This window comes from Chiloscyllium plagiosum, unplaced genomic scaffold, assembly GCF_037043375.1.
Source record: "Chiloscyllium plagiosum isolate Xiang-an unplaced genomic scaffold, Cpla_swu_hap1 HiC_scaffold_29, whole genome shotgun sequence".
NCBI classification, from domain to species: Eukaryota; Metazoa; Chordata; class Chondrichthyes; order Orectolobiformes; family Hemiscylliidae; genus Chiloscyllium; species Chiloscyllium plagiosum.
In genome coordinates, this window is record NW_028270167.1 from 17,925,319 (window position 1) to 17,950,488 (window position 25,170).

At 41.6% G+C, this 25,170-nt stretch overlaps 1 long non-coding RNA gene across 1 annotated transcript in view; it reads left to right on the forward strand.

The window, feature by feature from the left end:
- Positions 1 to 4,026: 4,026 nt before the first annotated feature.
- LOC148142258 (uncharacterized) overlaps positions 4,027 to 25,170 on the forward strand; it is a 55,966-nt gene continuing 34,822 nt past the window's right edge. Inside the window, exon 1 of the long non-coding RNA XR_015752006.1 lies at positions 4,027 to 4,059. This is a non-coding gene — a long non-coding RNA (uncharacterized LOC148142258). The remainder of the gene's footprint in view (positions 4,060 to 25,170) is intronic.

Sequence of the window (25,170 nt, forward strand, 5' to 3'; positions counted from 1 at the left end):
TCCTATTCATATATTCATCCAGATGCTTTTAAATGTTGTAATTGTACCAGCCTTCACCACTTCCTCTGGCAGTTCATTCCATACACGCACCACCCTCTGGGTGAAACAGGTGCTCCCTTTTTAATCTTTCCCCTTTTACCTTAAACCTATGCCTTCTAGTTTTGGACTCTGCTACCATAGGGAGAAGACCTTGTCTATTCGCTTTGTCATTATTTTATAAACTTCTCTAAGGTCACCCCTCAGCCTACGATGCTCCAGAGAAAATAGCCCTGGATATTCAGCCTCTTGCTTTAGCTCAAATGTTTCAACCCCGGCAACAATCTTTGGGAACATGTAAGAGCTGTCAAGGACTCAAGAGAGGCCAGTGCACAATTAACAGTTCATTAGAGCAGAGAAGTAGGGGTTAACAGCCCACAAGCACCATTCAACTTTGTTCAGTTGTACAAAACTGGAGCTCAGGAAACAAATCCAAAAGCAATAATAACTTGGTTAGTATTATACTAACCTTGCTCCTGCAGCCTTCAGATCCTGCTACAATATCCAGCAAAGTTCCATTCCATCATAGCATTGTAGGACATACAAAGCATGCAATAGCATTACACTTTACTCATTTCAAAGAAATGGATTAAGTAGCAAAAACTGTTCTGGGCCTTCTGGGGTCATCCCAGTTCCTGATGGATGTCTCCTGGAGCTCTTCCTCCTCTGTAACCCCTACCAGTGCTCCTGGGGTTTGTCATTGGCCCTGATCCTCCTGCATCTGCCTTTGATTTCTGGAAAGGCAACAATAGCAACAAGCTTCCCACCAGAACCTTCTATGTTCTATATGACTGTTGTTGGCAATGACCTACATTGGGAGCAAAAGGAGGAAAACAGGTTGGAGCTCTGAGAAAAGTCTGTGGTGGCATACCCTGCTGATGAGGGGTGCATACACCCCTCCACACAGTGGGAAACATGCTGCACTTTGATAATGAGGGTGTCACAAAGCAATGCATTATGCATCAAGAGAATCATCTGATAAGGAAGCCTGAACATGCTCTGAATAAATAAGAAGTTCCTTCAGTTATATGGGCTTGCAAGAATGTTTCAGAATCATCATTGGTCTGAAAATGATCATTGAACTAGATGACAAATCTTCAGTTTTTCTACTGGATGAGAAGGAATTTGCAAGATTGCATTTAAGAATACAAAAATGTTGACTGTCGGCGTTGGATCCACTGCTGTTCGTCATTTTTATAAATGACCTGGATGAGGGCTTAGAAGAGTGGGTTAGTAAATTTGCGGACGACACTAAGATTGGTGGAGTTGTGGATAGTGACAAAGGATGTAGTAGGTTGCAGAGAGACATAGACAGGATGCAGAGCTGGGCTGAGAGGTGGCAAATGGAGTTTAATGTGGACAAGTGTGCGGTGATACACTTTGGACGGATTAATCGGAATGCAAAGTACTGGGCTAATGGTAAGATTCTTGGGAGTGCAGATGAGCAGAGAGATCTCGGTGTCCATGTACACAGATCCCTGAAAGTTGTCACCCAGATTGACAGGGTTGTTACAAAGGCATACAATGTTTTGGCCTTTATTAATCGAGGGATTGAGTTCCGGAACCAGGAGGTTATGCTGCAGCTCTACAAAGCTCTGGTATGGCCACACTTGGAGTATTGTGTACAGTTCTGGTTACCGCATTATAAGAAGGATGTGGAAGCTTTGGAAAGGGTGCAGAGGAGATTTACTAGGATGTTGCCTGGTATGAAAGGAATGTCTTACGAGGAAAGGCTGAGGGCCTTGAGGCTGTTCTGATTACAGAGAAGAAGGTTGAGAGAGGTGACTTAATAGAGACATACAAGATAATCAGAGGGTTAGATAGGGTGGACAGGGAGAGCCTTTTTCCAAGTACGGGAATGGCAAACATGAGGGGACACAACTTTAAAGTGAGGCGGGATAGGTATAAGACAGATGTCAGAGGTAGTTTCTTTACTCAAAGTAGTAAAGGTATGGAATGCTTTGCCTGCAATGGTAGTAGATTCGCCAAGTTTAAGTGCATTTAAGTTGTCATTGGACAGGCATCTGGACGTACATGGAATAGTCTAGGTGGGATGAGCTTCAGATTAGTATGACAGGGTAGTGCAACATTGAGGGCCGAAGGGCCTGTACTGCGCTGTATTGTTCTATGTTCTAAGGGCTTCACCTATGAAAAGATAAGAGATGATATAAAATTAACTCTTCAGATTGTTGACAGACTTACCAACCATGATATTGATTTCATAATCTTGTCCACATTAACCAAATCAAGTCATAATCAACTCAGCTAAATTCGACAAGAATAAATGAGAAACCAGGAACATCTCACTATTTGCCAATTATTGCAGTGAACACTGCTGCTGCTCTATGGCAGTGGTGAAGTACGTGGTTGTTAACCATGTGGAGAGGGTACCAGTCAAACTGGCTGCTTTGTCCTGGATGGTGCCAAACCTCTTCAGTGTTGTTGGAACTACACTGATACTTAGAAGTGAAGAACATTTCATTACACTCCTGATCTCTAACTTGTAGATGATATACAGCATTGAGGAGACCACAAGTAAGTTATTCACTGTGGGATTCCATTCTTCCTAATTGCTCTTGAAGCCAAAGTATTTGTCTGGCTGATCCACTTCAGTTTCTGGTCAATAATAACCCACAGAATGTTCATAGTGTAGGATTCAGGGATAGTGATATGATTGAAAATTAAGGGACGATGATTATATACTTGTTTTTGGTGATGGTCATTGTCTGGCATTTGTCTGACGTGACTGTTACTTGCTAAAAATCTAGCACTTTTTGACTTGTTACTACAGCAAACTTTGTTTTAACCAGTCCCTTATGAAGCGGCCCTCTTGATAAACTGGTGAAAGCGATATACCTGAAATACCGGACGTTTACTGTATAATCATGATCTCTGTGATGTCTAAGTAGTTGGTTGAGGATGTAGGTGAGAAGACTGTCTGAGACTGAGTTTCATTTCAGGAAAAGTTATATTACTATTTAAGTGATTTATACTGTAAATAAAGTATAACGGTGACATGTATACCCTCTGCATTATGTTTCTATTATTTAGTGCGTATTTTTGCAGTGATTATGTAGACTTCTTGCTCAACCAGAATATTTGATAAACCAGTATAATCCTGGTCCCATAGGTGCCAGTTAATAAAAAAGTTTGCTGTAGTTAAATCCAACAAGCTTTGTACAGTTCAACTTTATTCTTTTGCTGTCAAAGAGTTATAGATAGATTGTTAGCAATGTTGACAATAGCAATCACAACATGACAGTCAGCACATCTAGTGAGCACCGACCAACACTTTTTCTATAAGGAGGGGGATGAATTTTATTTTATCACGATCTATGTGCTTGCTCATACCTGGTTTATAATTGTCATTGGAGAGATGATTTGCTCTGAGGCCTCTGCCTTAAATATCAAATTTCACAAGGGGCTATGAAAATGTCCTCTGAGTTTATGCAAATGTTGATACACATCTTCCCTTCTGAGGAATCAATCTCCCTGCCTCATTTAAAAAGCTTCACTTATTCTACTGCCATTCAGTTGTCTTTCTCAAACTTGCTAATGTTGATCTTGCTTCGTGCACCTCCTGTGCAGCTATAACCCTACATGCCTCACTCTGTCTAAGCACCCTATGATCTGTATGTCCTTGCTTGCTATGATCTGCCTGTACTGCTTACAAAACAAAGTTTTTCACTGTACATGTGACTACAATAAATCAAATCAAATCAAAATCAAGTTCCTATCAAGATGCCCTCCAGATCATTATCCAGTGGCATAAAATAGGTTTGCTTTCCGAATTGTGCGATTGACTTTTAGTGGATTCACTCCGGGATTGCATGCTTAAAATAAGCTAGCTGATTGAAACCAGGCTTCTTCAATAATTATATTCTGTTCAGTTTGTTTAGTCTTTAGTTCCAAGAAAGATTATCAATGGTCCCCAGAGGGAACAACTTGCCTATCATCTCTTCAGGAATATACAGACTGAAGAACTCTTTCCTTCAATCATATGTTGCTTTGGAAGCATATTAGGTAAGGTTTTCATTACCGCAATTTCCCCCCCGACGTGGTCGACGGTGCCCTCCACCGCATCTCCTCCACTTCCCGCTCCTCCGCCCTTGAGCCCCGCCCCTCCAACCGCCACCAGGACAGAACCCCACTGGTCCTCACCTACCACCCCACCAATCTCCATGTACAGCGCATCATCCGCCGTCACTTCCGCCACCTCCAAACAGACCCCAGCACCAAGGATATATTTCCCTCCCCTCCCCTATCAGCTTTCCGTAGAGACCACTCCCTCCGCGACTCCCTTGTCAGATCCACACCCCCCACCGACCCAACCACCACTCCCGGCACCTTCCCTTGCGACCGCAGGAGGTGCAACACTTGCGCCCACACCTCCCCCCTCACTTCTCTCCAAGGCCCCAAGGGAAACTTCCATATCCGCCACAGATTCACCTGCACCTCCACCCACATCATCTACTGCATCCGCTGCAGCCGGTGTGGCCTCCTCTATATTGGGGAGACAGGCCGCCTACTTGCGGAGCGATTCAGAGAGCACCTCTGGGCCACCCGGACGAACCAACCCAACCAACCTGTGGCACAGCATTTCAACTCCCCCTCCCACTCCACCGAGGATATGCAGGTCATTGGACTCATCCACCGCCAAACCACAACAACCCGACGGTCGGAGGAGGAGCGTCTTATCTTCCGACTGGGAACCCTCCAACCGCAGGGGATGAACTTGGACTTCACCAGTTTCTTCATCCCCCCTCCCCCCACCTTGTCTCAGCCGGATCCTTCCAGCCCGGCACCGCCTTCCTGACCTGCAGTCTTCTTCTTGACCTCTCCGCCTCCACCCTACTCCGACCTATCACCCTCACCTTGACCTCTTTCCACCTATCACATTTCCAACTCCCCTCCTCCAAGTCCCTCCTCCCTACCTTTTATCTTCTCCTGCTGAACACTCTCTGCTCATTCCTGAAGAAGGGCCTGTGCCCGAAACGTCGAATCTTCTGTTCCCTAGATGCTGCCTGACCTGCTGTGCTGTTCCAGCAATAAAGTTTCAACTTTGATCTCCAGCATCTGCAGACCTCACTTTCTCCTCGAAGATTTCATGTGGTAAAACTGAGTTATATTTTGTTTTCTGTCAATAATTTCTCTGTACATTATTATCAGTGTTCTTTGTCTTCTATAGCTGTTGACTCTTCCTTTGAGGTACAGTACCACTTCTGGAGGTCTTTAATGTCCTATTGTTCATATGGGAGCTTTAAGAGGGGGTGCTGATCATTCATGGGTCACCATTGTTATTAAATGTTACATACTCAGCAACAATCTAAGAGACAGAAATAATAAGCCACAAGTTGTCCTTAAAACTCTATAGACACAAGCAATGATGTAACGTGATCACATTATGCTAAAAAGTGTTGAATCTGTTTCAACACAGGAAGAATAATTATACCCATAAATGAGCAACAATTATCAAGTAGACCATTGAAATATTATCTATGGAGCCAATTACTCAGCAACTGAATTGTAGAAATTTAAAAATAAATGAATATCATTTCATTGGCTTTATTATGTTTGGGAGTTATGGGAGAATTTTTAAAACAAAGATCAAAGGACAATACAGCACAGAACAGGCCCTTCAGCCTTCCAAGCCTGTACAACCACATTTTGTCCTTCCATATTAAAATTGTCTTCACTTATAGGATCTGTAGACCTCTATTCCCTTCCTATTCATGTATTTGTCCCTTCCTATTCATGTATTTGTCCAGGTGATTCTTTAATGCTGCTATTGTGTCTGTTTCCACCACTTCCTCTGGCAATGTGTTCCAGGCACCCTTTGTGTGAAAAATTTGCCTCACACATCTCTTTTAAACTTCCCCCTGCACCTTGAAACTGTGCCCCCTAGTAATTGACCCCTCCACCCAGGGAAAATTACTCATTTTTTCCACTCTGTCCATGCTATTCACAATCTTATAAACTTCAATTAGATCACCCCTCAACCTCCTGCTTTCCAATGAAAACAAACCCAGCCTATCCAACCACTCTTCATAGCTAAAATCCCCCATACCAGGCAACATCCTGGTAAACATTTTCTGTACTCTCTCCAAAGCATTCATATGCTTCTGGTAGTGTGGTGATCAGATCTGCACACAATATTCCAACTAAAGCTGTAGCATGATTGTCAATCCTTATACTTAATGCCCCTTCCAATGAAGGCAAGCATGCCATAGGCCTTTTTATACTAACCTATCTACCTGACCTGCCACCTTCAGTATCTATGGACCTGCACATCCAGATCCCTCTGCATATCGATACGGCTAAGGGTTTTCCCATTTACTGTGTAATTTCCACTATACTTGACCTTCCAAAATACATCACCTCACATTTGTCCTGATTAAACTCCATCTGCTATTTTTCTGCCCTTGCCTGCAACTGATCTATACTCTGCTGTATCCTCTGATAATCCTCCTCACTGTCTGCAGCTCCACCAATCTTTGTATCGACAGAAAACTTACTAATTACACCAACTACGTTCTCTTCCAAGTCATTTATATAGCCATGAACAGCTGAGGTCTCAGCACTGTGCTCTGTGGAACGCCACTAGTCACAACCCTCCATTCCAAAAGCATCCTTTCACTGTTACCCTCTGTCTCGTATGACTAAGCCAGTTGTGTATCCATCTTTCCAGCTCACTCCTGATGCCGTATGACTTCACTTTTTGGATTGGTCTGCCATGACGGACCTTGTCAAAGACTTAACTGAAGTCCATGTAGACAACATCAACCCCTTTTGCCTCACCAATCATCTTCGTCACCTCCTCAAAAAACTCAATCAATTAATGAGGCACGATATCCTCACTCAAAACCATGCTATCGTTAGTATGTCCATTTGCTTTTAAATGTGTATAGATAGATCTTTTGCTCAATTGGGCAAATAAAATTTTACTTAATCCATTTTAAACACCTGTACTTCATGTGAAAGGACTTTGACAGGATTCTGGCCTCATGTAAATGCAAAAGATGAGTATCACTAATAAAGGGTAAGGTGTCACTGACTATCTGTTGATCGTGGAATATGGTCACATAATGTTGGCCTATTCCTTTCAAATTTCAGATGCTAATTTGCTAGTTCATGGATATTTGGAGTATTAGCATTACAGCAACAATTCCACACACTGGTATTTCATGCAGGAACATGGAGCATATACCAATTATTTCTCTGGTAATATATGGAGGAAGGGAGAACTGGATTGTGCTGGCAAAGTGTTCACAGCCACATGGAATCTGATTTTCAAAGCATACTCAACAAGTGTTCACTTTGGACATCACTTAGTGGCATTTTTAATGAAAAGGGATAAGACTAAAAATCATTTATAGGCTTAGAGGTTTCTTTCTTCTGTATTTTAAAAACCAGCAGTTATCTGTCTTACCATTGTAATTAATTCTTAATGGATGCTACTTCATAATCTTCTGTCACATTCTACCAATGGAAATCATAATTTTTAATTATTATATTGAATTTCTGTCAAAATTGTAAGGGTTTTACTTGTCCTGTCCTAGTGACATTCACCTTTTTTATTAACTTATTCCTGCAATGATATTCTTGTGTTATCAAACAGTAATTCAAATGAGATAAATGGATTGCTTTTAATTTTGAAGATCTCTGATGGGCTCATTCACAAATAACCTCATATGTACAATTCGGTCTAATCTCCAAACACAGCCTGTGCCTTGAGCACCACACGGCAGAGAGCAAAATGTCTTCTTAGCTGTGCAGGCACATGTGTTGACTGCAACTCTTAGATACTACATATGGTGATTGGTATGCTGACACCATTTGCACATTGACTTCCTGTTCTGGAAGGAACTACAAAGTGCATGCAGAAGAAGGAAAAATAGGAGAAATGCTAGCTGAAAGTCTATAGTCATGTGACAATATCTAGGTATTTGGTTCATTTGCATTTAATGAATGTCACTCCATTCTATCGATGATTACACAGCTCCTGGATGTGATCCTGCTTCAATTCTTGAGGATATGAAGCTAAGATAGTATAGATTGAGAAAAGAGTTATTTGGCATGTTCAACAGAGGCCTTACAACATTTCTGTCTGATTCCGATCCAAAACTGAAATCATTTTTCTTTCTTTTTTTACATCAGGTGAATAGGCACAGTGCCTTTAAAATGGTTTAGATTGTAGATGAGGTGCTGAAATGTATTTAAAAAATTTCCAAAAAGCATTTCCAACTCTAACCTCCAAGGGAAGACTAAACAAGTTGCAGGACCATTAAGGAGTATTTCTTTATTCAACGTTTGACAATTTACAAAAACGAAATCTGTCTGGTAAAAGAAAACTGAAACATTAGTGACATTAAAAACATAAGTGGATGCTATAGAGGGACAAGGAGAATTAGAATGCTAGAATGGGGGGCTGGGATTGGGTGACTGAACAACATTAACGTTTTAACTTCCCTCTTGATCTTAATTTCCTTTGTATTTAATAGCTACTTCTATCAGGGTGATGGAACATTAACAAATGTGCTACAAACATTTAAGTTACCTGAAACATACTTAAAGTAAATAATTTGTTATGAAGTACAGGGTGAATGGAAGAGGTTCCTACAAAATTGACTGAGCAAAATACAACCGAGCTGCTGTCCCCTGGGATCAGGGTGTGGAGAGAGTGAATGCAGGCATAGCAATTTTCCTTGAAGTTAAGAGTTTTCGGAATTTTGCCAATAAAATTGTGGTCACATTTTTGGCAGTGTTTGAGATCCGTGCATTCAGAAAATGGTACTCTTGTAATGTGGCCTTCTGCTCTGAAGGTACACTCTGTCCACAAATGTACAATTGATGGCCCGCAGAAGTTTGTGAAGTCCAGGAAAGTTATGAAGCTGTCACTGCTTTTTTTTGCCGTTTTTCACCCTGGTTTACAGCAAAGCAGATGTAATTGTCTCCTTTCTTTTCCAAGACAGCTGAAATTTACTTAACTGGACAGTTCTATAATTCATCGATGCTGGAGTGATCACTACTTGGAATCTGTTAACGTCAGTCCATTAGAAAGTGAAAGTGGTTGGATAAATTATTCCTGCATTTGGCATCATCCTGCAATCCATGACTGTGATGACCCATCCTACTCAATCTAGTACTTCTCACAGACTCAGTAAATCATAAAATTGGACGTTAACATTTTGGATTGTCTTGTAATTTTGCGCACATGGAGACCAGATATTTTTGACTACTTTTTAAAAGAAAAGAAGTGTGATTGTCATTGAAATTTAGAGTCTATACTGCGAGGTAGCACTTCACGGAGCAATGGCCTGCCCTTTTCAAAATTAGGATTGCAGTGAATGTTCTTCATAAAACATCCAACTGTCCTTTACTGGTGTAGAAAACAACTTGAGTTTCAGAAATGCAGAATCATGCTTTCATTCTGACAGTTCTGTTGTAGTGCAGAACTTTCAGAAAAAGGCTAAAGCATGGCTTCTTTCTTCGGATATTTAATGGCAGCCAGCTACTGTCAAAGAGGAAGTGCACAAGGTTAGTGTGACGTTAGAGTGCTGGGAGGGTTGGGTGTCAGGTAAGCAGGATGCTAAGCAGGTGGGGTGCTGGGTAAGTAAGACAACAACTGGGGAAGGGATAGGGTGCTAGGTGACAAAATACTAGATGGTGAGGGGTAGGATCTCAGAATATGTTATTAACAGACAAATCAGATCCCAGACAAGAGCCTGACTTAGAGTACAGCATGGAAACAGTCCAGCTTGCCCATGCCAACCAAATATCCAAAATAAATCTAGTCCCATTTGCCAGCACTTGACCCATATCCCTCTAAACCCTTCCTAGTCATAAACCCATCCACATACATTTTAAATGTTCTAATTATACCAGCCTCTACCACTTCCTCTGGCAGCTCATTCCATACACGCACCACCCTCTGCATGAAAACATTGCCCCTTAGGTTCCTTTTAAATCTTTCCCCTCTCACCCTAAACCTATGCCCTCTAGTTGATGGATCACATTTCAATTTTAGTTTTCATGAAGTGGTCTCTTACTGCTCTCAATGCTGCAGATTTTTCTTTACCTATAAAACAGAAGTTTATTAACAAAAGAAATAAGGACAACATGTAATGAACCATTTGATTTATGTATAGAACAAATTCAATAATTTTAAACACCCAGTAACCTTTACATTGTAGTGAATAAAATTATGTTACTTCTTCAAGATTTCATGAATTAACATCCAAATGTTGTCAAGTTTCTTTGATTAGCTGTTTGATGAGAAGGTTGCTTAAATTTAGAAATGTTGTTCTTTCCAATAATTCCCACCTTTTGTTAATAAAGTGTTTCTTCTGTGGAAGCAAATTGCTGATATTGCAGATCTTAGTCTGAATTTCTTATTTCTGCAGGATTAAGTACTTCAAATAATGAGTTAAAAATCACAAAATACCAGGTTATAGTCCAACAGGTTCAATTGGAAGCACACTCACTTTCGGAGCGACGCTCCTTCATCAGGTGATCACAATCACCTGATGAAGGAGCGTCGCTCCGAAAGCTAGTGTGCTTCCAATTAAACCTGTTGGACTATAACCTGGTGTTGTGTGATTTTTAACTTTGTACACCCCAGTCCAACACCGGCATCTCCAAATCATGTCAAATAATGAGAGTTAAGGGGAGACCGACTTAGTTCCCTATCACATTTAATTTGTGTTATACACTAATTTAAAGCAAAATTCCATGCATGCTGGAAGTCTGAACAAGAGTTTGAAACATTTACTCTGTTTCTCTCTCGATAAATGCTGCTGCACCTGCTGAGTATTTCCAATAATTTCTGTGAATTATTATTTATAATACCATTAAGCATGTAGAAATGAAGTAAAAAAGTAATTTCATTTAAGTGTGGAATTAACAGTCGACAGCGTGATTGTCAAAACACTTAACTGATTTAAGACAACAGATTAATGCCACTGGAGAGCACTTCACCTCAAACCTGTTGAAGGACTCTGCAATGATTATGTCAACACTACTTTCCAGTCAGTGGTTTCTGTATGTTTCCTTCTCTCTCACATAAACAGAATATTCCCAAAATGATGAAGGGAAATATTAAAAATACACATGCAGGACATCAAATCTGCTGTTTTGATACACCATGTGTAATCTGATCCATTAGAGATTTGCCTCCACTAATGTTAATGTGCCAAAAAAAATATAACTATTACTGGGTATTCACCTCGGTATTCATGAAAAACTACAGAATATTAATTCCCACACATACCTGTATTATTTTAAACTTGCAGACCGTCCTTCACATGATCCCCTTTATTATCTCTAGGAATATCCAGTTTCTGTGAGTGTTGGAGCATTTTCTCTTAGGAGTAAGTGTAGAGAGAATTGGGGTGCAGAAATCAAGATGCCATGCTGGAGTGGTGGTCCTTCAAGTGATAAGTTTCCTGGGAAATGGCCACAATTGAGATGTTAGCGTCATCTGTATTGAACTAGGAGTCTACACTGTGGACCTGTTAAAGGAGGCTAGATGGGACAGCCTTCCAAGAGGGAAGCAAATAGTTCAAGAAACCTCAAGAAACCCCCAGTACCAACAGAGATACAGACGAGCAGATTGGGAGGCAGATTTTGGAAAGGTGCAGAAGCAACATAGCGTCATAGAGTCATAGAGGTGTACAGCATGGAACAGACCCTTCGGTCCAACCTGTCCATGCTGAGCAGATATCCCAATCCAATCTAGTCCCACCTGCCAGCACCTGGCTCATATCCCTCCAAACCCTTCCTATTCATATACCCATCCAAATGCCTCTTAAATGTTGCAATTGTGCCAGCCTCCACCACATCCTTGGCAGCTCATTCCATACATGTACCATCCTCTACGTGAAAAGGTTGCCCCATAGGTCTCTTTTATATCTTTCCCCTCTCACCCTAAAACTATGCCCTCTAGTTCTGGACTCCCCGACCCCAGGGAAAAGACTTTGTCTATTTATCCTATCCATACCCCTCATAGTTTTGTAAATCTCTATAAGGTCACCCCTTAGCTTCTGATGCTCCAGAGAAAACAGCCCTAGCCTGTTCAGCCTCTCCCTATAGCTCAAAATCCTCCAACCCTGGCAACATCTTTGTAAATCTTTTCTGAATCCTTTCAAGTTTCACAACATCTTTCCGATAGGAAGGAGATCAGAATTGCACGCAATATTCCAACAGTGGCCTAACCAATGTCCTGTACAGCCGCAACATGACCTCCTAACTCCTGTACTCAATACTCTAACCAATAAAGGAAAGCATACCAAATGCCTTCTTCACCATCCTATCTACCTGCAACTCCACTTTCAAGGAGCTATAAACCTGCACTCCAAGGTCTCTTTGTTCAGCAACACTCCTAGGACCTTACCATTAAGTGTATAAGTCCTGCTAAGATTTGCTTTCCCAAAATGCAGCACCTCGCATTTTTCTAAATTAAACTCCATCTGCCACTTCTCAGCCCATTGACCCACCTGGTTCAGATCCTATTGTAATCTGAGGTAACCGTCTCCACTGTCCACTACACCTCTAGTTTTGGTGTCATCTGCAAACTTACTAACTATACCTCTTATGCCCGAATCCAAATCATTTAAGTAAATGACAAAAAGTAGAGGACCCAGCACTGATCCTTGTGGCACTCCACTGGTCACAGGCCTCCATTCTGAAAAACAACTCTCCACCACCATCCTCTGTCTTCTACCTTTGAGCCAGTTCTGTATCCAAATGGCTGGTTCTCCCTGTATTCCATGAGATCTAACCTTGCTAATCAGTCTCCCATGGGGAACCTTGTCGAACGCCTTACTGAAGTCCACATAGATCATGTCTACTGCTCTGCCCTCATCAATCTTCTTTGTTACTTATTCAAAAAACTCAATCAAGTTTGTGAGACATGATTTCCCATGCACAAAGCCATGTTGACTATCCATAATCAGTCCTTGCTTTTCCAAATACATGTACATTCTGTCCCTCAGGATTCTCTCCAACAACTTGCCCACCACTGACATCAGGCTCGCTGGTCCATAGTTCCCTGGCTTGTCCTCACCGCCCTTCTTAAACAGTGGCACCACGTTTGCCAACCTCCAGTCTTCCGGCACCTCACCTGTGACTATCGATGATACAAATATCTCAACAAGAGGCCCAGCAATCACTTCTCTATCTTCCCACAGAGTTCTTGGGTACACCTGATCCGGTCCTGGGGACTTATCCACCTTTAACCGTTTCAAGACATCCAGCACCTCCTCCTCTGTAATCTGGACATTTTGCAAAATGTCACCATATTTTTCTCTACAGTCTATATCTTCCATATTCTTTTCCATAGTAAATACTGATGCAAAATATTCATTTAGTATCTCCCCATTTTCTGTGGCTCCACACAAAGGCCGCCTTGCTGATCTTTGAGGGGCCCTATTCTCTCCCTGGTTGCCCTTTTGTCCTTAATATATTTGTAAAAACCCTTTGGATTCTCCTTAATTCTATTTGCCAAAGCTATCTCATGTCCCCGTTTTGCCCTTCTGATTTCCCTCTTAAGTATACTCCTACTTCCTTTATACTCTTCTAACGATTTGCTCAATCTATCCTGTCTATACCTGACATAGCTTCTTTTTTCTTAACCAAATCCTCAATTTCTTTAGACATCCAGCATTCCCTATACCTACCAGCTTTCCCTTTCACCCTGACAGGAATATACTTTTTTCTGGATTCTTGTTATCTCAATTATGATGGCTTCCCATTTTCCAGCCATCCCTTTACCTGCGAACATCTGCCTCCAATCAGCTTTCGAAAGTTCTTGCCTAATACCATCAAAATTGGCCTTTCTCCAAGTTAGAAATTCAACTTTTAGATCTGGTCTATCCTTTTCCATCACTATTTTAAAACAAATAGAATTACGGTCGCTGGGCACAAAGTGCTCCCCCACTGACACCTCAGTCACCTGCCCTGCTTTATTTCAGGATAACAGGGTTGTTGTTGTGGGTGACTTTAACTTCCCTAATATTGATTGGAACCTTATTAGTTCAAATGATTTGGGAGGAGTGATTTTTTTCAGGTGTGTCCAGGAAGGATTCCTGACTCAATATGTAGATAGGCTGACTGGGGTGGGGGTGGTGGATGTGCATATTAAATTTGGTGCTTGGCAATGACCTGTATCAGGTGTCAGATCTCTCGGTGGGAGAGCATTTTTGTGATAGTGATCATATCTACCTGACCTTTACTATACTCATGGAGAACGATAGGAGTAGACGGTATGGGAAATTATTTCAGGGGGGGGGGGGGGAGAATTACAATGCTATTAGGCAAGAACTGGGGCACCTAAATTGGGAACAGATTTTCTCAGGGAATTGCACGACAGAAATGTGGTGGTTGTTTAGGAAGCATTGCTGATAGTACCGGACAGGTTTGTCCCATAGATGCATGGAATGATTTGGAGATGCCGGTGTTGGACTGGGGTGTACAAAGTTAATAATCACACAACAGCAGGTTATAGTCCAACAGGTTTAATTGGAAGCACACTAGCTTTCGGAGCAACGCTCCTTCATCAGGTGATAGTCACCTCTATCACCTGATGAAGGAGCGTCGCTCCGAAAGCTAGTGTGCCTCCAATTAAACCTGTTGGACTATAACCTGCTGTTGTGTGATTTTTAAACATGCAAGGAAGGAATGGTAAGTTGAAAGAATCTTGGGTGACAAGGGATGTGAACATCTAGTCAAGCGGTAGAAGGAAGCTTACTTAAATTTGAGGGGACAAGGATCAGACAGGGCTTTAGATGGTTACAAGGTAACCAGGAATGAACTGAAGAACGGACTTGGAGAGTTAGAAGGGGGCATGATAAAGCTTTAGTGGATAGGGTTAAGGAAAACCCTAAGGCATTCTACACTTGTGTGAGGAACAAGAGGATAGCCAGATTGAGGGTAAGGCCAATCAGGGATAGTGGAGGGAACTTGCGCCTAGAGTTGGAGGAAGTCGGGGAGGTCCTTAACGAATACTTTGCTTCAGTATTCACTACTGAGAGGGACCTTGACATTTCTTATGACAGCATGAAAAAGATTCATATGCTTGAACAGGTTGATGTTAAGGAGGATGTGCTGAAAATTTTGAAAAAATATAAGGATAGATAAATTCCCTAGGCCAGACAAGATATACCTTAGGTTACTACAGGAAGTGAGGGAAGAGATTGCTGTGCCTTCGGTGATGACCTATGCGTCCTTACTATCCAATAGAATACTGGAATGTGGAAAATGTTATTCCTTTCTTCAAGAAAGGGAGTAGGAATAATCCTGGGAATTACAGACCAGTCAGTCTTACATCAAAGTATTGGAGAGGATTCTGAGAGACAGGATTTATGATTACTTGGACAACCATAGTTTTATTGGAGATAGTTAGCATGGCTTTGTGAGGGGTATGCCTCACAAACCTAGTTGAATTCTTTGAGGATGTGACAAATCACATTGTTGAAGGTAGAGCAGTGGATGTGGTGTACATGGATTTTAGCAAGGTGTTTGATAAGGTTCCCCATGGTAGGCTCATTCAGAAATTAAAGAGGCATGGGATATAGGGAAATCTGGATACAGAATTGACTGGTCCATAGAAGACAGAGGGTGGGAGTAGACGGGAACTTGGTGACCAGTGGTATTCCGCAGGGATCGGTTCTGGCGCTTCTGCTCTTTGTGATTTGTATAAGTGACTTGGATAAGGAAGTGGAAGAGCGGGTTAGTAAGTTTGCCAATGACATGAAGGTTAGTGGAGTTGTGGATAGTATGGCAGGCTGTTTTAGGTTGCAACAGGACATTGGCAGAATGCAGAATTGGGCTGATAAGTGGCAGATAGAGTTCAACCTGGAAAAGTGTGAAAGGATTCACTTTGGTTGGTCAAATTTGAATGCAGAATACAGAGTTTAAGGCAGTGTGGCGGAACAGAGGAATCTTGGGGTCCATTACCATAGATCCTTCAAAGTTGCCACCCAAATTGTTCCAGTTATTAAAAAGGCATATGGTGTGTTGACTTTCATTGGTAGGGGGATTGAAGTTAAGAGCCGTGAGGTTATGATGCAACTCCAAAGAGCACTGGTTAGACCACACTTTGAATATTGTGTTCAGTTCTGGTTGCCTCATTATAGGAAAGATGTGGAAGCTTTAGAGAGAGTGCAGAGGTGATTTACTGGGATGCTGCCTGGACTTGAGGGCAGGTTTTATCTTCATAGGTTGAGGGAGCTAGGGCTTTTCTCATTGGAGTGAAGAAGGATGAGAGGTGACTTGATAGAGGTGTACAAGATGATGAGAGGCATAGATAGAGTGGATAGTCAGAGACTATTTTCCCATGACGGAAATGTCTATTATGAGAGAACATAATGTTAGGTGATTGGAGGAAAATTTAGGGTGGATGCCAGAGATAGATTCTTACCACAGAGACTGGTGAATACGTGGAATGCACTGCCAGCAGTGGTAGTAGAGTCAGATACATTAGGGACATTTAAGTAACTCTTGGATAGGCACATGAAAGTACAATGAAGGATATGTAAGTTAGTCTGATCTCAGAGAAGGATAAAAGGTTGGCACAACATCAAGGGCCGAACAGCCTGTACTGTGCTGTACTATGCTGTGTTCTATGTTTTATGTTCTAGGTTCAACTCTCATACAAATCTTTGAAAAAGTAATCAAAGTAATTCATCTTCCAATTCCTAGTTGAGTATTTGACTTAAGATTTCTAACTGTAAGACGTATGGGTGTTGAAGTCATTTTGAGCAACTAAACTCAGTTCAGACAATAGCTGTGATCATCAAGCTATTATTATCTTCACTATAACTGACAGCTAAAAATGGCTGTTATATGGTTGTTAATATTCATGCTTTTTGATTTTTGTGTAATAAAATTACTTTGCATTAAATGCTGAATATTATGGTTTAGCCATTTTAGTAAATACTGAGGATTTTACATTATTTCAAAATAAAACATTTTACTGGCCTCTAAAAGTCATTACACGTATCTGATTGATATGTTGTGTTACGCTTAGCACAGTAGTAAGCTTGTCTCTAAAATCAGAGCCAGTGCTTTTTAGAACCCAAACCAGACTTTTGAGCATGCAATTCAAGCTGAAGGAGTGCTGCACTGTCACTGCTACCATATAAGAAACATACCACTTAAACAATCATCACTCCAACATAGCACATTGATTTCCCCACCCCAACTTTCTCCTCGCATGCACACTAAAAGGAATGTGGCCCATTATCTTATTGCTTTTTCCAAAAAATATAATAGTGGCTACACTTTGTTAGCCGCGAAACATTTCAAGATGTTCCAAAGATTTGAAAAGTGCGAGAGAAATGTAAGCTTCTTTTTCTCCATGAGCTAGTTAATTTAATCAATTTGGTCATCTCAAGTTCTGATCTGCTGAAATTAACCATGTGCACAAAAATATAGACAGACTGCACTATGGAAGACATTCAACAGCTTATTTTTCTTGAGATGTCAGAGACAGAATGACAGAAAGCAGTGGAGATGAAGAAAAGAAATAATGCAGATGTTCCAATGAAAAAATTTATTTTGTTAAATGCTTTAACTATGTTTATATATTTCCTTATCTCATAGTTAATTGGTTTAAACAAAACTGTACTTTGTATTTATATAAAAATAACACTTAAAATAAAAGACAAAAGGCAGAATTGTATAAGTAACTGAACAACGTGAGCTATATTGAGATCTGTGGTAGAAACGGGTGAGCTGATCATTTTGATGTTAAGACCATCTTGTCACAACTTTCCCTCCTTTGATCAAAGGGCTTCGTAAGATTCTCACTAGGGAGTGGTTAGTTCCCAACTGATGTTCTTTCATCCTTGTTAAATGGGTTGCAATCTTATCACAAATGCCATACAAGCTAGTCATTGGTTCAAAGTCGAGAGTGTGGTGCTGGAAAAGCAGAGCAGGTCAGGCAGCATCCGAGGAGCTGGAGAATCAATGTTTCGGGCATAAGCCCTTCATCAGGATTGAGGGCCGGGGGCTGAGAGATAAATGGGAGGGGGGTGGGGTGGAGGAGGGTGAGGTAGCTGAGAAAGCGATAGGTAGATGAAGGTGAGGGAAAAGGTGATAGGTCGGAGAGGAAGGTGGAGCGGATAGATGGGAAAGGCGCTGGACAAGTCAGGAGGTTGTTACCAAGTTGGTGGCTTGGGACTGGGATAATATCAAATAGGAGAAAGTGAGGACTGCAGATGCTGGAGATCAGAGTTGAGAGTGTGGTGCTGGAAATCACTTTCTCCTAGTTGATTCTGCAGTCCTCACTTTCTCCTAGTTGATCTCTGATCTCCAGCATCTGCAATCCTCACCTTCTCCTAGTTGATATTATCCCAGTCCCAAGCCAACAATTCAGCACCACCCTCCTGACCTGTCCATCACCTTTCCCATCTATCCGCTCCACCCTCCTCTCCAACCTATCACCTTCGCCCTCATCTTCATCCACCTATCGCTTTCTCAGCTACCTTCCCCTCCAACACAACCCCTCCAATTTATCCCTCAGCCCCCTGGCGCACAAACCTCTTTCCTGATGAAGGTCTTTTGCCTGAAACATCAATTCACCCACTTCTCAGATTCTGCCTGTCTTGCTGTGTTTTTCCAGCACCACACTCTCGACTCTGATCTCCAGCATCTGCAGTCCTCACTTTCTCCTAGTCATTGGTCCAGCTTACGACATACTGCAAATAATTTTCACGTTTGCCATGGCCAAACTTCAGAGCAAGGCACAACCCACGTGCACCTTTCCATGTCAGGCATTGGCACCTGACTTTCAGGGAGCCATCTCCACCATCCTGGCATCTATGTTATACTCCGGCATTGCTTTCTGTTATCCCAAATGTGTGAAACCAGGCACACAGGTAACCAACAGCATGTGGTTGTATTGAGTACACAGGGCCACACAGGGAGATAGACCCAGTCCACCCAGGTATGGATTGGGCTACCCATGAGGTCTGCTCCCTTCGCTATCTGAGTGCATGTTAACCTGGTGCCCACTGGCATGCCTGAAACATGCAAGCATTACCCTGTTGTGCTTTGCAAGCAGTGGCATATGTCTTAAAGGCTTCAGAGAGTGTGCTGCAGTGAATTCCATGAGGGCAGATGTCAGTCAGGGGAGGTCCACGTGGTTAATCAAGGGCAGCATCCCATCCCAGATTTGGGAATTAGCCACTGACAAGTATCCAGTCATGGTGCTTCGCACAGCACGTCTGTGCCTTGGTGTTTCAGGGAGCGATCGGTCTCTTGTCTCTGTAGGGTTCAGACCAGAAGAAAGTGGTCACACAGAGTCTGCTGTAGTCAGGGATATGTGTGATAACCAGTCAGATGTTGGCAGAGGCTAGCTAATTAAGTGATCCAAAAGGCGAGCCTCTGTCACCCTATTCACCATCATTCACAGGTGTTGTGGAAGCAAGTAGGGAAAGTGGGAGCTTGGGGTGGGGTCGGAACATTTACCCAATGTGATTGATGATCTGAGGAATTGTGAAGCCTGTGGGGTTGACAGAAAAGGCACCTGTGGGGCGGGGGTGTGGGGCAGAGGGTGATGTTGGCAGTCTCAGAGACATGTTGGTGCCGAAGCTGAAAGCCTGTGCCCATGCAACACTTTCAGTTGTTTCCATCTTGAAACATGTTGGTACAGTGCCCAGGCAGACTACCATGTACATACATGCAATGGGAGGGATAAATAAACTCAGGTACAAGAGAAGGGTGGCTGCATCTACCACCACTCACTGGATACTCACTGGGGAAGAACATTGGCATTGCATGCATGGGATGTTCATGGCACAGGTATTCAGGGTGTCTATTCTCTAGCCATTGTGCAGCATTGATCCTCATTGCATGTTACTCCTTCATGACACTGTCACTGCTGAGAAATAGCCTAAGATAGAAACTCACATATAAACAGCCAGCTGTGCAGTCGACACTGCTTCCTGGTCTTCCAAACCCTGGAGAGGCCATTGATCCACTACCAATCTCTGACCAAGCTTATATTGTGTGGCATCCTCTGTCTGTCCTCCAGGGAGAGGATGGTCCTCCTGTATACCACCCCATCAAGCAGGGCCTCAAGATTCCTGTCAAAGCATCTATGTGCCAACATGCCCTTGTCTGTCATCTCTGTCAAGTCACAGGCAGAGCAGATGCCAGCGCTCTGATGGGTGCACTGCCAGCTCTCGAAACTTGCACAATTGCAAAAGAAGATGGTCTTCTGGTGAACATGCAGTGATGGCATGATCTTCAAGGACAGTGCGTGATAAGATAGGAAGGGAAGATGATATGATATTCGCCTTGAGGTTGCAATGGAAGTTTGGTAAGTTATAGCAAGAAACCGCACCAGGTCTCATGGGAATTTCACTCCATGAAACTTGTTATGAATCTCACTTAGCCAAAAACAAATATAGGATTCTGCTCCAAATCTATTTTAAATTATTGTTTTCATATTACATGATTAAAAAGGATTTATATAGTATACTTGCAGTCTGTTTCCTCAGAATATTTTCAACTTTTCTGATTGATTCTTCTGGACATTTGATGCCTCTCTGCTTCCAAAAAAAGACCTGCAGGAGGTGTATCACAGCTGCTGGAGTTCTGGCCAGGGCTTATCACTCGAGGAATCTTATTTACTTGTGATGAAATGAGCGTTTCCAGTAGAAACTCAAAATATTTTACAGGCTCCAGAGATTGATCATTGAGCAGTGGTACAGATCAAATATCTTCAGGCACCTCAATTCAACTGAGTAAACCCTATCTCATCATCAGCCATGGTGAATTAACTAAGTAAAAAGATGGGGCAAGTGTCACACCCACCTACTTTGTTTCATGTTTGCTTTTTGTTTAATTAGAAGATGGCTTAGTTTTGCTTTTGTCCAGAAAATTTTTACAAGTCACTTTTATTTTAGAAATTCTCTTCACTTGAAACTTCAGGGTTCATACCCTCTTTGCCTCTTGAATGTAAAATGGGAATTAGACTGAGTTGTTAACCTCTCGAGCTTGATCCTTCATTCAATTAAATTACAGCTAATTGATACCAAAAACTGACATTTGCTGGCTTGACTCATCTACTTTTTCTTTTGGTTACATGATATTGCCTCAAATCTTACTCTGATCTGGCAGATACATCCAAATCTAAGGTCAACCTCATTCACTTCAGTGTCTTTTTATGAGAGGATTGTTCTCTCTCTTCACTGCTGTTTCCAATCATGACCATTCTTTGGAAGATAGATATGATTTGCTGTTTGTTATGTCTAGAAGGACGTCGAGTTTGCTTTTAACATTGGAAAATTGTGCCTTTGTGCAGCACCTATGGAGAACATGACTAAAATTCTGCCAAACAATTTTTAAAAAAGAACTATATGCGGGCTTGAGGAAATAGAAGATATTTCACAAATTTATCATTAGCAAAATGTGCATCTGAATTCAATCATGAACTTAATAACCATGAGTAGTTTCCAAATGTACTGTTAGCAAAGAAAAACTGGGTTAATATTTCATTCCGTTTGGTTCAGATATTGACCACCAAATGACCGTCTTCTACAAATGGTGATCACCAACAGGGAGTTGAATCTGGGAGCTCCCAGGCTTCTATGGTTCTATTTCACACTAAATAGTACATTGGAAAACTGTCAGAACCATTTTTTTCTATCATTTTCTTTGATTATATTGACTAAAGTTGAAAGGTGTGAAAGTATTTGTTCACCCAACAGTCTCATTTATCAAATTGACACTCAAGTCAAGAAAAACTTGCATTTGTGTTGATAAATGACAATAGCAAGTACTCCAAGAACCTGTATACAACTCATATTGCAAAAGAACATCTGACACTCTGTGAGATGATGGGAAATAAATAAAAGCACAGGGAAAACTGGGGAGATGCAAATTGCCCCAGGCTCCTTCTTATTGTGTTCAGATTCATTTGAAAGATTCTTCAAGGGATAACTGTAACTTTGGATCATTACTGTTGAATAATTTGATTGAACTTTTCTGAACTCATCGTACTCTCTCATTGTACAGTAGCTTCAAGCACTTATGTTTGCCATAAAAATATAAGTTTAAAAGAATCTGATCAGCTGTGAAGGCCAAGTCATTGAGTGTATTTAAGCCAGAGACATTTGGTAAGGCAATCAAGCGTTATGAGGACAAAACAAGAGAATGGGTTTGAGAAATACATCAACCATGATCGAATGGCAGTGCAGACCTGATGGGCCAAATAGCCTAATTCTGCTCCTGTATTTTATGGTCCAATACGCTGATACCATCAATGAATCATGTTGTATATTTTCACTGAATATTTCAAGTCCTTCTCAAAGATTATTATACTACTGAAGAGACTTTTCCTTTTGTAGACAATTTAAATTTGCAATCCTACTTTTGCAAGCTATCACCTTGGGTTCTGTGCATCTCAGTGTGACCATGAATCTATTTGATTGACAAACATTTGAGGATTTGTTTAGCATCTTTCAGATTATAGCAAGCTATTCTCTAATCACATTTCTAATTGTCGATTGGCTGTTAACGAGCAGTTGGGGTGGGGTCATGAGAGGAAGGAACTTGCAACTTGAGCCTGTTTACCTGCTGATTAAATTAGTGCAAATTTATCATTATGCATACTCGTTCGGTGCTGTCTAATGTCACTTTGAATTGGGGCTTCATTTAATTGTCTATTTTGCTCAACTGATTTTAGCTGGCATATATTTCAACATGTTCATTAAAGAATAATCTAGATCAGGAGTCTTGCAGTGCAATGGTAGTACCTCTACCCATGACTAAAAGATCTCACTTCAAGTGCCATCTACTCCAGAGGTGTTAAATAACATCTCTGACAGGTTGATTTGGAATTTTTAAAAAATTGGACAATGTTCCAGCATCCTAGTGACCATATTGCGCAGAGAAGCGATGAATTTGGTGCATCTGGTGGGAATGAGTGCTAATGATATTTTAAAAGGATTATCAACTATTCTCAATAATGGGCTGTTCAGATAATTTGGACTACACCAGTATGCCGCTTACTGGGCATTTTTGTTGCTGAAAGTAGGAGAGATTATTTGTGGAAGTAATTTAGAGGTCAGCAGGGGTTATTATCCATCACCTCCTGGCAGGCTTTAGCTTGGTTCAAATAGGTTTGGTGTTTGTGCTACCACAATGATAGATAGATGAACAGGACGTATCATGGAATTGCAGCTGCAGAAGAAAAGAGACAGAAATAATGCAACTTGCAGGAAGTCTGATCCAAACATCTTCATCGAGAAGTATTGTGTGAGCTGTCTCAGAATGTTATAGTACCAAATGTCACTGATATTGACATACCAGGCACTATGGTCCTGAAATATTTGATCCAAGGGTCATTCTAGAAATGCAACAGCTTATGTCAGCAGTTTTACTCAATCAGCTGTATAGACTTACATTTGCTGCATATCAGATATACATGAGGGCAATAACTTCATATCCTTCCCCATGGCTGAAGATAAAAGGAATAAACCAAATTGTTTACATATAGCTCACTTCAAAAATTTTGAAAGACGCAGTAAAATATGATTGCTTTAATCCCAAAAGCACCCAAAGAACAAAGGACAAAGAAAATTTACAGCCCAGGAACAGGCCCTTCGGCCCTCCAAGCCTGAGCTGATCCAAATCCACTGTCTAAACCTGTCGCCCAATTCCTAAGCATCTGTATCCCTCTGCTCCCCAAATGTTCCCCATGCATTTGGACTCATGCATCTGTCCAAATGGATCTTAAATGAATCTACTGTGCCTGCCTCTATTACTGCTGGCAACGCATTCCAGACGCCCACCAACCTCTGTGTGAAGTACTTTCCGCGTGTTTCCCATTAAACTTTTGCAATCTCACCTTGAAAGCGTGACCTCTCATTATTGAATCCTTCACCATGGGAGAAAGCTTATCTCTATCTACCCTGTCTATACCCTTCATGATTTTGTAGACCTCAATCAGGACCCCCTCAATCTCCTTTTTTCTAATGAAAATAATCCTAACCTACTCAACCTCTCTTCATAGCTAGCACCTTCCATACCAGGCAACATCCTGATAAACCTTCTCTACATCCGCTACAAAGCATCCGCATCCTTTTGACCAGAACGGTATACACTTTTCAAAATGCGGCCGAACCAAAATCTTGTACAATTTTAACATGACTTGCCAGCTCTTATACTCAATATCCCGTCCAATGAAGGCAAACATATCATATGCCTTCTTGACCACTCTGTCCATCTGTGCAGCAACCTTCAGGGAACAAGGGACCTGAACTCCCAGATCTCTCTGCTCATCAACTTTTCCCAAGGCTCTTCTGTTTACTGTATAATTTGCTCTAGAATTAGACTTCCCAAAATGCATCACCTCACATTTGCCTGGATTGAACTCCATCTGCCACTTCTCCACCCAACTCTCCAGTCTATTTATATTCTCCTGTATTCTTTGACAGTCCTTATGCTTTCTGCTATTCCACCGATCTTCGTGTCATCTGCAAACTTACTGATCATACCAACAGTGCCATCTTCCAGATCATTTATGTATATCACAAACAACAATGGCCCCAGCACTGATTCCTGTGCAACACCAATGGTCACCGTTCTCCATTTCGAGAAACTCCCTTCAACTACTACTCTCTGTCTCCTGTTGCATAACCAGTTCTTTATCCACCTAGCTAGAACACTCTGCACACCATGTGACTTCACTTTCTCCATTATTTTACCATGGGGAACCTTATCAAATACCTTACTAAAGTGCATGTATATGACATCTACAGCCTTTCATTCGTTTATCAACTTGGTCATTTCCTCAAAGAATTCTATTAAGTTGGTAAAGCATGATCTCCCCTGCACAAAACCATATTGCCTACCAGGGATAAGCCCATTATTTTCCAAATATAAATAGATTCTATCCCTCAGTACTTTCTCCAGCAACTTTCTCACCACTGACGTCAGGCTCACTGGTCTGCAGTTACCTGGAATACACCTATTACCTTTCTTGTACAGGGGGACAATTTGAGCAACCCTCCAGTCCTCTGGTACCTCACCAGTGTATAAGGATGCTACAAAGATATCTGTCAGGGCCCCAGCTATTTTCTCTCTCGCCCCCCTCAGTAACCTCAGATAGATCCTATCTGGTCC